This window comes from Ctenopharyngodon idella, chromosome 4 (assembly GCF_019924925.1).
Source record: "Ctenopharyngodon idella isolate HZGC_01 chromosome 4, HZGC01, whole genome shotgun sequence".
NCBI classification, from domain to species: domain Eukaryota; kingdom Metazoa; phylum Chordata; class Actinopteri; order Cypriniformes; family Xenocyprididae; genus Ctenopharyngodon; species Ctenopharyngodon idella.
In genome coordinates this window covers 17043611-17058649 of record NC_067223.1, presented here as the reverse complement: position 1 = coordinate 17058649, position 15039 = coordinate 17043611, and the positions used below count along the sequence as shown (strand labels likewise).

The 15039-nt window shown below is 37.8% G+C and overlaps 2 long non-coding RNA genes across 2 annotated transcripts; both read right to left on the bottom strand.

Moving 5' to 3' along the window:
- Positions 1-10037: 10037 nt before the first annotated feature.
- On the bottom strand, positions 10038-11980 carry LOC127511400 (uncharacterized). Its single transcript, XR_007930026.1, has 2 exons — positions 11844-11980; positions 10038-10849 (listed from the first exon to the last, which is right to left on the bottom strand). It is a non-coding gene; the product is annotated as an uncharacterized LOC127511400 (long non-coding RNA).
- Positions 11981-13144: 1164 nt separating this feature from the next.
- LOC127511401 (uncharacterized) lies at positions 13145-14961 on the bottom strand. Its single transcript, XR_007930027.1, has 2 exons — positions 14818-14961; positions 13145-13621 (listed from the first exon to the last, which is right to left on the bottom strand). It is a non-coding gene; the product is annotated as an uncharacterized LOC127511401 (long non-coding RNA).
- Positions 14962-15039: the final 78 nt, after the last annotated feature.

Here is a 15039-nt window from a genome sequence, read left to right as displayed (position 1 = left end):
AATGTTTTAGTTGGACGTTCATCTAATGTTTTTCAAATGTTTCTACTTGTTTCAGAGAACGTTACCATAATGTTTGAAGAATGATACTATGGATTGTTCCCTTAACGTTCACATAACCAAGAAAAAACATTTTTAAAACATTTTAAAAACTTGAACATTCAGAAATAATGTTTTTATAATTTAATGGTAATGTTAGGAAAACATTTTAGAACATTTTTGTTAGCTGGTTCGGTGTGCACAGCTGATCCAAATCATATACGTGTGTCATTGTGTGTCAAATGGAGCTAATAAGGGTTACTTCACATCTGGCAAAATGGGCTTTTAATAAAACTTACAATAGAAAGGCAGAAAAAATTTAAATCGGCGCTACCTGACGAGAAAACTGAGAAAAAAGCTGCTGTCTTCCTTGATGCCAAATAGGTAGGAAAACTTCAACACCCATAATGCACTGGGCATATTGATGTCCAAAGCCACGCCCACCAGTCTGATATGCTTACCAGAATCAAATACAACCTTGCTTTAGTAGGAAATATTTCTTCGCAAACTTTTAGTCATAATGGTGTCGAATTGTATTGTTCCCGGGTGAAGGAATTCAAAGAGTAAACATTTAGCGGAAGTGAGTTACTTTAAGTTTCCAGTGAAAGGTCCAGTGCAGCGGCTAAAGACCGCAAAGAACAAAGTCGAGAAAAGTCTTCATTAGGCAGCCATATTTGCAACGCCTCAGGGCAGCCATTTCAGGCATCCAAGTCCAAGTCCTATCTATTTGAATGGGGGGAATCCTGAAATCTTAAAAACTGCTTTGCAAACTCACAATTACATAAGGTATTTCAAATCAGCAACAAAATCTGACCCATAAATGTTGTTTCTTATGCTCAAATAGCGTTAAAAAAGCTTATTTTTCAGGCTAGACGAGCCAATGCGCATGTGCAGCCCTAAGCGCGAGTCTCAGGTTTCTATGGGAACCGGAGCTTCTAACGGCTGCTGCAGTGACGCAATGACTTTATCAATCAGCGATTGGCTCTTTTACTTAAAAGGCGGGACGTATTCCGCCATATTGCGCGTTGCAGTTTCTTCCATTCATAACTAACAGGATTGAACCGTGTTTCAAAGAATCGAAACAATCATCTGCATCTCAAACTGAATGACTACGGACACAGAAAGTTCGGTTTCGGTTTCGCCTGAAGCAAAACACTATCGTGTACAGGTAAGAAAACTGTTGCCGTATGTTTTTACCATAATGCTGTTTAAGGAGTAGACATAGTATGGTATAATTTTTAGTAATATAACTGTCCGTGGGCGGGAATACAAACATGCGGAAGTAGTTTTCACGAAAGCCCTGGAGCTGTTAAAAGTCTTTTGCTGACAAATAAACGTTAATTTCTTGGTCCAGGTGACACACAGAACGAGTTTAGGTTCAATTTATTTCAGTTTTAGTTTTTATTTAGTTCCAGATAATAATTGTACTTGTTGCCATGGCGATAAACTTCAGTTTAGATTAAGTTTTTCACCTAATATTTATATTTGATTTTATTTCTGCTTTATTTCAATGAAAAGAAATGGTTCTCTACTGGTTTTGCTTTAGAAACCAGATTTCACTTTAAGCCCAACACAGTACCAAAATAGTTTATAGCACAAAAATGTTGTTAAAACGAATTACTGGAATTTATTATTACATTTATTAATATAACAACAAGCAACTTTTCTTCAGGCTTTTTATAGTTTCAGCTATAACTGATGGCAAGTGTTTTCTCCTCCCGTTTGAATCTGTTTAGTTTGCTATTTTTAACTCTACATGATTATACGGTTAATTGCATTATTTAATTGCATTGTTTTTCTCTGCTGACTATTTTTGGGTCACCAGCTGAGAAACACTGATGTAAAACAAATCTTGTTTATTCTAATAATCATTAATAATTACCCAAAACGTCCTTTTCTGTTTAAAATTGTCTATTTAAAATGTCAGAGCAATTTGTGTCTTGATTGAACACACACACACACACACACATTTTGAACACTCAGAAATGATGTTTTCATAATTTAACAGGATTATGTGTCCTAAATTCTGAAAGTGTCTTGATATGAATGAGAGAGTGAGTATCAGTGTGTTTGTGGCTGTACAGGATGTTTTCTCTGTCCTGACTGTCTGGTGAATCTCGGCACAACATGAACCCCTCCCTCATCTGTGATGGTCATTGTGTGTGTGCGATGGCCTCAGATGTCCCTGAAACACAAACCACGAGCGGCTTCTGTTCGCCCACCGCCCGGTCCAATATGGCAGAGATTTTACTGTATGTTAAGGCCTTTTCACGTGCGATATGAAAAGGCAAATTGGCTTTGAAAGGTCAGTGTCCAATGGGGTCAGAGTTGAACGTGTTTGAACTTTGAGCATCATTTTACATGTTGCTTTGCTTCAGGGAACCTTCTCAGAACGATTAACGTTCTTCCAGCAACATTAATAGAACATATTAATAATGTTCTCAAAACGTTAGCACAAAAACACGTGTTTTTTTTCGGAAATGTTTCAGTTGGACGTTCGTCTAATGTTTTTTAAATGTTACTACTTGTTTCAGAATGTTCAGAGAACATTCAAAGGTAACGTTCCCATAACGTTTACATAACCAACAAAAACATTCTTAAAGCATATTTTTGTTAGCTGTTAATAAATGAAAAGGCAGTGGTTAGTTAGTGGTTTGAGTATTAGATCTGACCCTTGACTTTTGACGATTCCAGCTCCTGAATGCCCATGTGACCAACACCTGCTCCCATGATGCCGAGCAGCTGCTTTGGGTGCAGATGATGTCATCCATTGTGAGGCTGTACACTCAAACGATTCTTAAATGTTTTGTTTATTTAAGATAGTGCTTGTTTTTCGCAGAATAAATAACGATAAAGCGTCCACACCACTAACAATCCCAAACACACAACTGTATTCTGGAAATAAGAAGAAAAAAAAACACATTGAAAAAACAAGCCCAAAGTGGCTGATATTGAGCGGACTTGGCAAAACTCTGCCGTGAAGCCGCTCTCGTTGCCTCTAATCCCTCTGCTCTTTGTCCTGAGGCTTTACTGCGGCCCCGCTCGGCATTTACCCACGTGTCCCGGCGCCCGGATGGTTTCCACAGCGACCGGAAGCGGCTGACGGCAGCAGACGCTGGCTTACTGGTCTGGCTTTGACTGCGCCGTTCAACACCACATCAGCACTTTTACAGTCCACACACACACACACACACACATGTGGTAGAGCATTATACTGTGTGTGTGTTCTTGTGTGGTTTATGAGGACACAAATGTGTATAATGACATGCACTCTAAAAAATCTTTCTATCCTGGGTTTAACCTTTTGGGCCATTTTTTTGGCGTTATTTTTCCAGCGTTTGGGTCGTTTTGTGTTACCCAGCTCCTGGGTCGGACGTAACAACCCAGTGTTTGTTGGGTTAAATAAAACTACCCAGCAGGTTGGGTCAAACATTTAACTCAACCGCTGGGTCAAAACAACCCAATTGCTGGGTTTGTCCATTATTATTTATTTTTTAACCCAGAAGTACACAGTATGAAAACCATTGGGCTTATGGAATGCTCCATAAGCCACATATACAAGTGTGTGTGTGTGTGTGTGTGTGTGTTAAAGTATATTCATGCATAGGTCTATACTTTAAAGTAGATTTATGAATATTATAAACACTCACAGTGCTGAAGTGGTTCACAGAGGCTGTCTGTCCTCCTGTTTAATTGCTGTCAGCTGCTCACAGACACGGACAATATAATGAGCGCTCATTAATTATACTGAAATATTACATAAGGAACTCAGCGCCAGCACAGATGAACGACCGTCTGTTCTGAGACGCTACTAATGCTGTTTCAATGCTGAAGACAGTCGGACGGTTTTGTTGAACTATCAGAATAAAAGATCTTTGTTTTTATCTTTACTAACACAAATATAACAACAATCAGCTCCTAATAATGAATGTGGTGTGTATTTTATGATAATATTTCAGCTGAAGTTGTCACATGGTATAAGACCCACCATTTTCCTGCTGAGCTCTGAGTATCAGCCAATGAAACGGCACTTCTGTGTTCAATCAGCCAATCAAATTAAAATGCAAATACTTAATAATCACCATTCATATCCAAAATGATTCACATTCAAAATGATGAGAAATTCTGAATAGATTTGATAATTTTTAGATGCTAAAATAATGGAAAAGTTTATTCCAGGGTTCCCACGCTCCTTGAAAGTACTTGGATTTCAGACACATGAATTCAAGGCCTGGAAAGTACTTGAAAACAAATATTGGTCCTTGAAATTGATTGAATTAAATTTGAAATAAATTTTGTGAAAATTATAACATGCTCCTCTTAGTCTTAGTATATTTTGTTTTGTTATTAGGCGGGGTTTGGACAACAGGACAGACAACAAATGCTGCGACTTGATAGTTCACCCAAAAATAAAAAATTCTGTCTTTATTTACTCACTCTAAAGTTGTTCCAAACCTGTATTAATTTCTGTCTTGTGCCGAACACAAAAGAACATATTCTGAAGAATGTGTAACCAAACATTTGCTAGCACCCACTGACATCCACAGTGTTTTATTTTCTACTGTGGAGCTCACTCGGGACCAGCAGCTGTTTGGTTACCCACATTCTTCAGAAATGTTCAGAAGAAATTTATTCGGGTTTTAAACAACTCCTACAGTGAGTAATAATGACAGAATTTCCTTTTTTTTTTTTTTTTTTAATTTCTTTAATACAGTAGCTTTAACAAGAAACTCATAAATTAGTATTTTTATCTTCATCCACTTTATCTAAAAGTCTGTCATTCTTTTTTCTTTTATATTTTGTTACCTTGTAAGGCTACTTTTTTAATATATAGGGAAATTAGTTTGACTGTACTGCTCAGTCACTGGCAAAATAGTAAAACCGACATGAAAAAGATTTGTGATCAAATCATGAATCGTGATATTTTTGCCATATCGCCCACCCCTACTTATTAATAAGAATATTATGCATACTATGTAGAGTTAGTTTTCCCCAAAAAATAATTACTATGGTAGTCAATGAGGGGCGAGATCTGTTTGGTTACTGACATTCTTCCAAATATCTTTCTTTGTGTTCAGCAGAACAATGAAATTCAAACAGGTTTGGAACAACTTGAGGGGGAGTGAATGATGACAGAATGTTCATTTTTGGGTGAACTATCCCTTTAAAAAGTCAGAATCGCATGATTATTAAGCCACAGTTGTCAGAATTGTGATATATAAATTGCAATTCTGATATTTGTTTCTCAGAAGTGCTCATTTATATCTCTCAATTCTGACTTTCTTTTCTCAGAATTGCAAGCTTATATCTATAATATATTGTATATATTCTGACTTGAAGCCACAATTACAATCCATATAATCCTTTTTTTTCACTCAATTGCAAAATTAATTTTTACAATATTCTCACTATATTATAATGTTTTTACTCAAGTAATGATTCATAAAACATGAAAACCAAAACTAGTGTGGAATAATTGTTAACATTAGGGATAAGAAAGCGGTTTAAATATATTTCCAAAATGAATGTACAAATGATTCTGTTCCTCTTCCGGGTTAAAATGGATGTAAATGCAATAGGAGGATTAAAATGTACTGTAAGAGGTCTTTCATGATGCTCATTATGTGATGTGAATTTGATACGGTGCTTGATATAAAATAAACTGTGCTTTAAAAAGTCCTTGAATCTGGTGTTCATGAAAGAGTGGGAACCCTGTTATTCATTCTCAAAGCAGAATCTGTAAGGCTAAATAACTTAATTTTAAAGTTGGATGGTAAAGGACAATATGTTTTTGTACGTGGTAATACCATGGTATTCTTTAAAGTAAATAATATAAAGAATGAATAGCATGGTATATATTAAAGTATCATTGTACTAATACCATCGCTGTAATTCAGTCTTTCAGGCATTATTACTCTAATATCAAAAAGCAAACATGCTGAATTATCTCTCACAATACATTCACATCTGTGTCACACGGCATGCAGCTCATAACAGAGTATTACGCATTATATTCACTCTTCTATTCTTTAACGTGCATAAAGCGGCTCCTTCATATGCAGGTTTAATTTCAGACATATAAACCCCTGAATGAACATCAATGTCAGCTTTAATAACAAACCGAGGAACAATGTAGTGTGCGTGATGTCAATTACAGTGTACACAATATTCCTCATTTAAATAATTCATACACAGAATAAAGGGGCGGGGCTTGGTTGAGTTAGTTAGTAGTGTGTTGAAACTGGCGGTTATGGTAAGGGGCGGGACATTTCCCAAACACCAATCACAACACACTGCTCCAGCAGACCAATCAGAGCACATTGTGCTTTTCAGAAGGCGGGGCTTCATAGAGACAGGAACTAAACAGAGCGTTACTGACAGACTGGGAAGAGAGGAGCTGCAACAATGGAGAATATGAGGAAAATAATCAACATTCAATCAGGAAAACCTGTTCTAGTAGAGCCTAAAAACAAAAATAGAGCCAAAAAATTAATAGGCAGCAGGACTGGATCATGTGTCGCTCTGATTGCTAATTGATTTACAAGCTTCTTTGGCCATTCAATCATGAGAAGAGCTGCTCTGCCCTTCGCTAGGATTGTGTCAGCTTATCTGAGATCAGCGTCATGTAAAACCTCCAGCAGAACAACAGAGCTGACCCCGCAAACCAATGACTTTGTTGTCACGCCCTTGACATTCACAATGGTGTTGTGCTTCTGTCCTAATATCTGAACCATAGATCTGCACTCATAAATAGAATTTAAATTGATCTCATTTAGCCGCAGACCTTGCGAACCATAATCCAGTTTTCCTGCGTGTGTTTTCTCTTCTGCTCTCGTTTATTAATTTCATTTGTGTCTATTTTCTTCTTTCTCCCCCTCACACCCTAATGAACTGTTATTTTGGGTTCATTTTAGGCAAGCAATACAGTAATTTTTAAAAGGGGACCTATAATGCCCCTTTCACAAGATGTAATATAAGTCTCTGGTGTCTCCAGAATGTGTCTGTGAAGTTTCAGCTCAAAATACCCCACAGATCATTTATTATAGCTTGTCAAATTTGCCCCTATTTGGGTGTGAGCAAAAACACGCCGTTTTTATGTGTGTCCCTTTAAATGCAAATGAGCTGCTGCTCCCGGCCCCCTTTCCAGAAGAGGGCGGAGCTTTAACAGCTCACGCTTCGGTCGCTCAACAACAACAAAGCTGGAGAATCTCACGGAGCCAAAATGAGGATTGTCAGTAACGGTGTTCAGCCTTACATTGTTCAAACCGGAGTCGACACTGATGGAGAGACTCAGGAAGAAGTTACAACTTTTAGACGTTTCTGAATGGTTAGTGGATAAATTTATGTAGTTGCTGTGGAGTTGATTCAACTCATCCACTAGCATGTGCCGTCATGTTAATCTTATGTGTTGAATTGACCCTCGTTTGTGAAGCAGTCCGGCGTAAAATGACGGCATGACAACAACACTCTACTACAACAACTCTTCCTCTTCTCTAAAGCAGCCCAACATGGCCCCGCCCCCTTTGTTGTGTGTTCTCGGGGGCGGGGTTTATGTAAATTATAGGGTTAGTGATGTCACCAACCCAGGAAAAAGCTCGTTGTAGTCCCTACCAGCCATTTAAAAAGTGATTTCTGTAAAAGAAAATATCTCTCTTTGCATTGAACTTTGAGCGTCGTAACTTTGCAGATGTTGTTTATGATCAAACAGCAACATTACACACTAACTAAAGTTAAAAAAGTGAATTTTAAATGCTTCTTGTTTTTTGAGAACATTTAAAAAGTAACATTCCCATAATGTTTGAAGAATGATACAATGAAATGTTCGTATAACCAAGAAACAATTCACAAATAATGTTATCAAAAGTGAAACTTTATATTTGGTTAGCTGTGTAAACAGGAATATTTTCATATTCTCCAGTTCTGACAGCAGAATGAAAGTAACAGGAAGTGCACTGATTCTGCAACAGGAAGTAGCATTGAGCCAAACATTTCCTTGAGCCACAATGGCTGATCGTTTCCACACAGTGTGTCAGTGTGAGTGTGAGAGAGACGGATTATCAGGGCTTTGCTGAAACAAAAGGCTCTTTATCTGCCGGCTCCTGCATTCAGTGTTAATGTGCTTTAGTCTGGCAGGTAAACACACAGGTGTGAATGAGCTGATGAGGGTTTGTTTGTTCTGAGATCATCTGAATCGACAAACACAAACACAAACCACCCCTAATGAAGCATAAATCACCGTCTGTCCTCTCAGGAAACAGAGCATCATCTCAAATATATCATTCATTACTCAAGCTCTGTTAGTGTGTTTCTAAAGTCACTGACAGAATTATAATGTTAAAAATATTCCATTTCAAATATAGGGTTATTCGTCAAAGAATTTCCAAGCTGTATAAATACTTTCTCACACACACACACACACACAGAGCTCAGTATTTGTCAGTTTGTGTGTAGAAAGCACATGTTGAACGTGTGTTTGTGGGACAGAAGCTCTTCTCTGACCTGGTGTCACTTTACAGCAGATACCAGACACACAAACCCACTTCCAGCATTCAACAAAGCCTGTCCTGCTCTCCCAAAACACACACACACACTCTTTCTCCATTCACACACTCATCCACACACAATAGTTCACGAGTGTTCAGCAGATTTGAGGCCGTTTGTTCAGAACATCCTGTGGTTTAATCGGCTCATCTCTACAGCAGCGCACTCACTTTCTCTCCCATCATGCAGTTTGGGTTTCATCACGCTATCGTCCTGTAACTGTAACCTGCAGCCACACCCTGAATAATTCATGAGGACGATCAATGATTAAACTCACCTGCTGCCCTCTCTATACGAGTCAATATGAAATCAGAGCTTCACTGTAAAGAGTGGCAAACCTTCAATTGTTACGTTAAAAAGCGGCTTCGATATTCAATAATATTTTTGTCTTTAATAAAATTTAGATAGTTTTCAGTGTTCCTGCTCTTAATGTGACTGATTAATTGATGTTATTCTAAAGAAAAACATTCATCATCATTATAATGCAATGACTCGACAGTCCTCTTTATCTGACGTCATCAATCTCTCTTATTCATTCACACTGCAAAAAATTATTTTTGGACGTTGTAAATAAAACATATTTTGCAAGAAAACACTTGCAGTTAACAGGGAACGTTCTGGCAAGGTTTTCTCAACATTTTAAACAAACGTTCTTCCGGTAACGTTAATAGAACATTCATTCAAAGTTATCTGGTCTTTAGTAATGTTCTCAGAATGTTCTGGCAAGGTTCTCTCAACATTATGAACAAACGTTCTTTCATTAACATTAACAGAACATTCAATGTTATCTCGTCTTCAATAATGTTCTCAGAACGTTCTGGCAAGGTTCTTTGAATGTTATAATCAAACGTTCTTCCATGAGACATTTTAGTTTAAAATGTTTTTTAAACGTTACTATACTGTTTATAAAATGATGAAATAAAACGTTCAATTAATGTTTTTGCTAACCTTCGCATAAACAAGAAAAGACGTTGGGAACATAACTTTTAAACAACTTAATGGCAATGTTCTGAGAACATTGATAAATGTTAGCTTGGCTATTACTTCAAAAGTTTGTGTTTAATTTGCCTTTTCTTTGTAATGTTTAGTAAATTTACTAGCAGTTTCTGAGCGAAAACACTCAAACTTTCGGCGTAGAGACGCTTTCACCCATGATTAAGCTGTTTCACCCTAAAATACATCGCATTATGCATGAAAAATGGGTTCACAAACAGAGTTGTGACTGATTTATAACATCACATCCTCACTCTCGATATTAAAAGTGAATCAAATGGAAGAAAGATTGCTTCTAAACAGAAGATGGTTCATATGTTTCCCTGTACAGACTTTCATGCATGATGGATTTGATTCTGAATGTAAATTCTGACTCGAATGCATTCGCAGTTATTCACACTGACTTTGAGAAATCATTTTAACCCAGAATGCTCCTCTAATGCTCCCACTCATCAAACAAGCCAAACTAGTTCAATGGTACATCGTTTATTCTCATGTACTCGTGTTTTACAAACATTTAAACATTTCGATTTTGTACAAAATATAAACTATGCAAGAGAAAAACAATATTACAAAGTGTCCATCTCATGCCAATGAATGACTAACAGTTTGATTCAGAACTAAAGTGGGCAAATACAGATGAAGATCCACCTGCACCTCGAAGTGACGAAACCAAAAGACCCCATTTAAAAAATAAAAACCGTGCGCTTTAGTTTGGATCAGAATGTGTAAAATGCGTCTTGCACGATCCGGCCATCAACCTAAGATCATACAATGTCCCGTCCAGCTGGAACATCTGCCTTCATCTCACTCTACAGGCTCAGCAATGCAAAAACCGGGTGTTTTCTTGTGGGAAAGGAAGCCAGGTGCCGTTTGGAATGTCCTCAATCTATCTGTGCTTCTACTTCAGGGCTCAACCTTCCTCCGGAGTGCAATGGAGGAACCGCCCTGCTGGAAATGAACAGAACTTGTGGACATCCGTGTGTTGGAGGTGAAGCTACAGAAGGAGAGGTGGCAGAACTGGCCTCGAGGAACGTGTGAAGGTGCGGAGATGATGATGCTCTCAACAGCAGCGGTGCAGGAGGCTGCTTGCCATGGCGACGGGGACGAGCACGTAGAGCGCGCTGGCCCGCGACTGGACGCCGGCGCCGGTCGGAGCGGTGGTCGTGTTCGCCGAGCCGCCGTACGTGTTCGTCGCCGTGGTGTCGTTCGCGTTAACGGTCTGGTTGCCCGCCAGCGCGGTGGAGTTGACCGGGGAGACTGTGTTCTGAGACAAAACCTGCGGAGAGAATGAGGCCATTATCACACGAGTCCATGCAAATCAGACGCAGTTGTTATGCAAAACGCTTCCAGTCATGCATTTGCATCCTCAAACCTCAGCTGGATGGATTCTTTGTTACAAATCACACACATCTGCATGTTGGATGTAATGCGTAATCTCCAATGAGCCTTTTAAAATACGCGCGCAAAACAGCAAGTGCGTTTGCAGTGGATGATGATGAGGGCACTCTAAATTATCTTAAAAGTTGGATATATAGAATTATATTAGAGTTAAGAGTCTCTCAAATTATGCTTATGCAAACTGCGTGAACGCGCACGTCTCTCACGGTCCAGTCCATCTGAGACAAAAGCGAGCGGAGACGCGCCGGTGTTTCGGGTTCTCACGCGGGGAAAAGACACGGATCGGGTTTCTGAGGCACAGAACAGTCTCAGAGAAACTCAAGCCCCGGGACAGACATCGATACACTTTGAATCATTCATTCTCCAAAAAACCACAAGCACGGTGGTCGAGTTGTTACCAAAATGTCCGTTTCTCCAAATGGAAAGCCTGAGCGCAGACGCGGAGGATTTTTGTGCTTTTGCATTTTGTTTTTTAAATTAATATCACTTTTTTTTGTAGTTTAAAGATGCTTTGGTAATAGTGTAGTTTATGTACAAAATTATCCCAATGAAGATTGTTAATTTATGATTATTTTAATCATTTAAAACGAACAAAGTAATTTGTCTTTGCGCTCAAACACTCAATCGCGTAAGAATGGAATTAATACTGCGCAATTTTGTAAAAGTTAATCTAATTACACTTTCATTTAATTTTAACATTAAATGAAAGTGTAATTAAACACCCTATATAAGATAACACCCTATATGTAAAGCAAACCTATAGGCTAATTTTAAAGGTATCCTCTTTAGGACCCCAAATGCATTAAAACGCAGATAAAAATATGTTCTGAAACATAAATTAAGATAAGTATAATTAACATGTTAACTCATACCTGAGTGATTAGGCAGAACGCGCAGAGAATTACTCCAGCGGGGGTCAGATGAGCCATTCTGGTGATGATGAAGATGATGATGAAGAGTGAAGCTGATGGGAGAGACGCAGGTGGGTTCATCTAAAGGGAGACGCCGGCTGCTGCTGGAGCTTTTATACTGGGACTGAGCTGGAGGTTTTGCGTCACATACGTCACATATACCCCCCCCCCCCCCCCCCCCCCCTCCCACCCGCGTTCTGCAACATACTATTGTTTTAGGTAATTTCTTTGCTTTTTATATAAAATAACTAGTGTTTGTAGAAAAAAATATGTTACAGGCTAATTATTAGTGGAATAATGACTCTATTAGATTAATATTTCACAATTTAGAAAAAAAAACAGCTTTAAATAGTTAATAATTGATATCAAGCTTATTTGATTTGAGCGACCTCTAGCGGCTGCGTGTGGAATCGCCACTCAAACACTCACAGAGCAGCGCTACACAGAGTTGTAAATCAAATCTAGTGTTTCTCTCACACAAGTCATGTAAACAATAACATGGCCAAGTGTAGAAAAGTGCTGATGTTCCTTCTAGAAAGCAGCATTTCACAATCATGTTTGTTGGCGCTATAGTTAGCTACTAAAATGTTTCTGAACGTTTGAGGAGCCAATAATGATGTCAATACTGTGGGGGTTTGGACATTTACCAGGGTACTACTAAATGTAAATGTAAACTGAATGTTTCTGAAACGTTTGTACATTTATGATGTCTTCCTGACTAACATGGAACGTTCACAGAACGTTCTGGCAAGGTTCTCTCAACGTTAATAACAAACGTTCTTCCAGTAACGTTAATAGAACGTTCGTTCAGAGTTATCTAGGTCTTTAATAATGTTCTCAGAACGTTAGCACAAAAACATCATTCATGGAACGTTTTTTTTGTCTGAAACGTTTAAGTTTTGTTTAAACGTTACTACTTGTTTCAGAATGTTCAGAGAACATTCAAAAGTAACGTTCCCATAATGTTTGCAAAACTATAAAATGGAACGTTCCCTTTATCATTTGTAAAAACATTTTGAACGTTCAGAGAACATTCAGAAGTAACCTTTTCATTGGAATGTTAGTAAAACATCCTTTGTTAGCCGGGTATCTGGTAATACTAGGTTCGTCCCAATTCGCATACTTATGCACTATTCTATCAGACTCCATTGTTAAATGACAAAATAACCTTATACAATTCACGCACTACATAGATGAGTACATAGTGTATTAGTGTATAGTGTGTCATTTGGGACGTAACTTATGTGTTTTTGGACATGTACCATGGTATTACCACAGTATTTCTTTATTTACATTGGAGTAAATATGAATACAGTAATCATTCAAGATCACAGTGCTTCTTTTGCACACGCGCAGAACTCACAGGACACATAAATGAAGCTTCATCTCCCTCTAGTGGCCAACAGAAGCACTTCATCTTTTCACAGCACTCCAGTGTAAATGAATCTTATGAAGAACTGGAACACTCTTGTGAACCCGCTGACACAGAGCAAACACAGCTGACTTCTTTTACATGCAGAACCTTTGTTAAGCGTGTTTCAGAGCATCTGTGAGCTGAACGTCTGTATGGAAACGCTCTTCAGGTGCTGCTCCACAGATGTGTCCAGCTCAGGGAAGTTTCAGGCCGTTGTGTCTCTGCCAGCGGGGATCAGATGACGCCCGCAGGGCCCGAAACCCGACCCGGGGCCCTGAACGGGCTCTCCGCTTACATGAGCGCGCTTATTCTTCGAAACACTGAGCTGAGAGTCTGAGAGAGAGAGAGAGAGAGAGAGAGAGAGAGAGAGAGTGCTTGAAACTGAGCAGTGAATGAGAGAGATTTTACTCAGGCCTGCTACACATTACACTAGCAAAAAGTACCATGGTATTACCATGTGTTATGGTTCCATGATAGTAATATGAGTGCTTTCAATGTTTTAATCTGTAACAACTTTAGTATCTCATACTGTCAACTTTTTATCTCATAATTTTTACTTTTTAATCTCAATTATTACTAGTAGGACTATGACATCATGTCAAATATCTCATAATGTTTGAGCATGTCATAATTTACATTTTTTAAATAGTGTCACAATTTTACTTTATATCATAATTTTGAATCTTTGTGACTATTTTAATTTGTTATGACAGTATGTCGTAATGTTGACTTTTTAATCTCATAATTATGTTTTGTATGATATAAACACAACAGTATATCATACTTTCAACTTTTTATCTCATAGTTTCAACTTTTTATGTCATAATTTTATCTGTTTAGACTCTTTTTATCATACTTTTGACATAATTTCGACTTTATCTCAGTTTCAACTTTTTCCTTATAGTTTTAATCTCATAATTATGATTTAGTATGTCATAATTCAACCTCTTTTGATCTCATAAGTATGTCTTTATGACATCATTACAACATTATATCATACTTTCAACTTTTTATCTCATAGTTTCAACTTTTTGTCAGAATTTGATCATTTCAGTCTCAATTTTTAATCTCATAATTATGATAATTTATTATGACAACTTATCTCAGTTTCAACTTTTGTCATAATTACATTTTTTTTAATCTCATAATTGTGACATAATTGAAAGTATATTATATTTTTATCTCAGTTTTAACCTCATAATTATGAGTTAGTCATAAATTCGACCTCTTATATGACATAATTATGACAGTATATCATAATTTTGACTTTTATCTTATAATTATGATGTGATAATTATGACTTAGTGTGTCTCACTTTTACTTTCTGTCATAATTTTGACTTAGCATGTCATAATTTCGACCTTATCTCATAATTTAGTTTTTTTTTTTTTTTTTTTAATATATATGTATTATTCATAATAATGACGATTTAGCCTATATATTTATCATAATTTCGACTTTTTTTATCTTATAGTTATGACTTGGCATGGCATGATTTCCACTTTTTATGTCATAGCCTACCAAAGCATGATTTTGTGTTGTTCTCTGTCAGAAATGTCCTTCATGATCTCTGTATGTTGTCGAACTGAAGGTCCATCAGAACAGAGTCGTGCCCGAGAGTAAAGACCCGCCTGTGTTCGCCGGTAAAAGCCTCTCGCTCCTCGCATTCCTGCCGTAATGGATCCGGGGGAGCCTGTGGGAGGAGGCGGTGGGCGCCGGGTGTTGAGTTTCACCTCCTCCCCT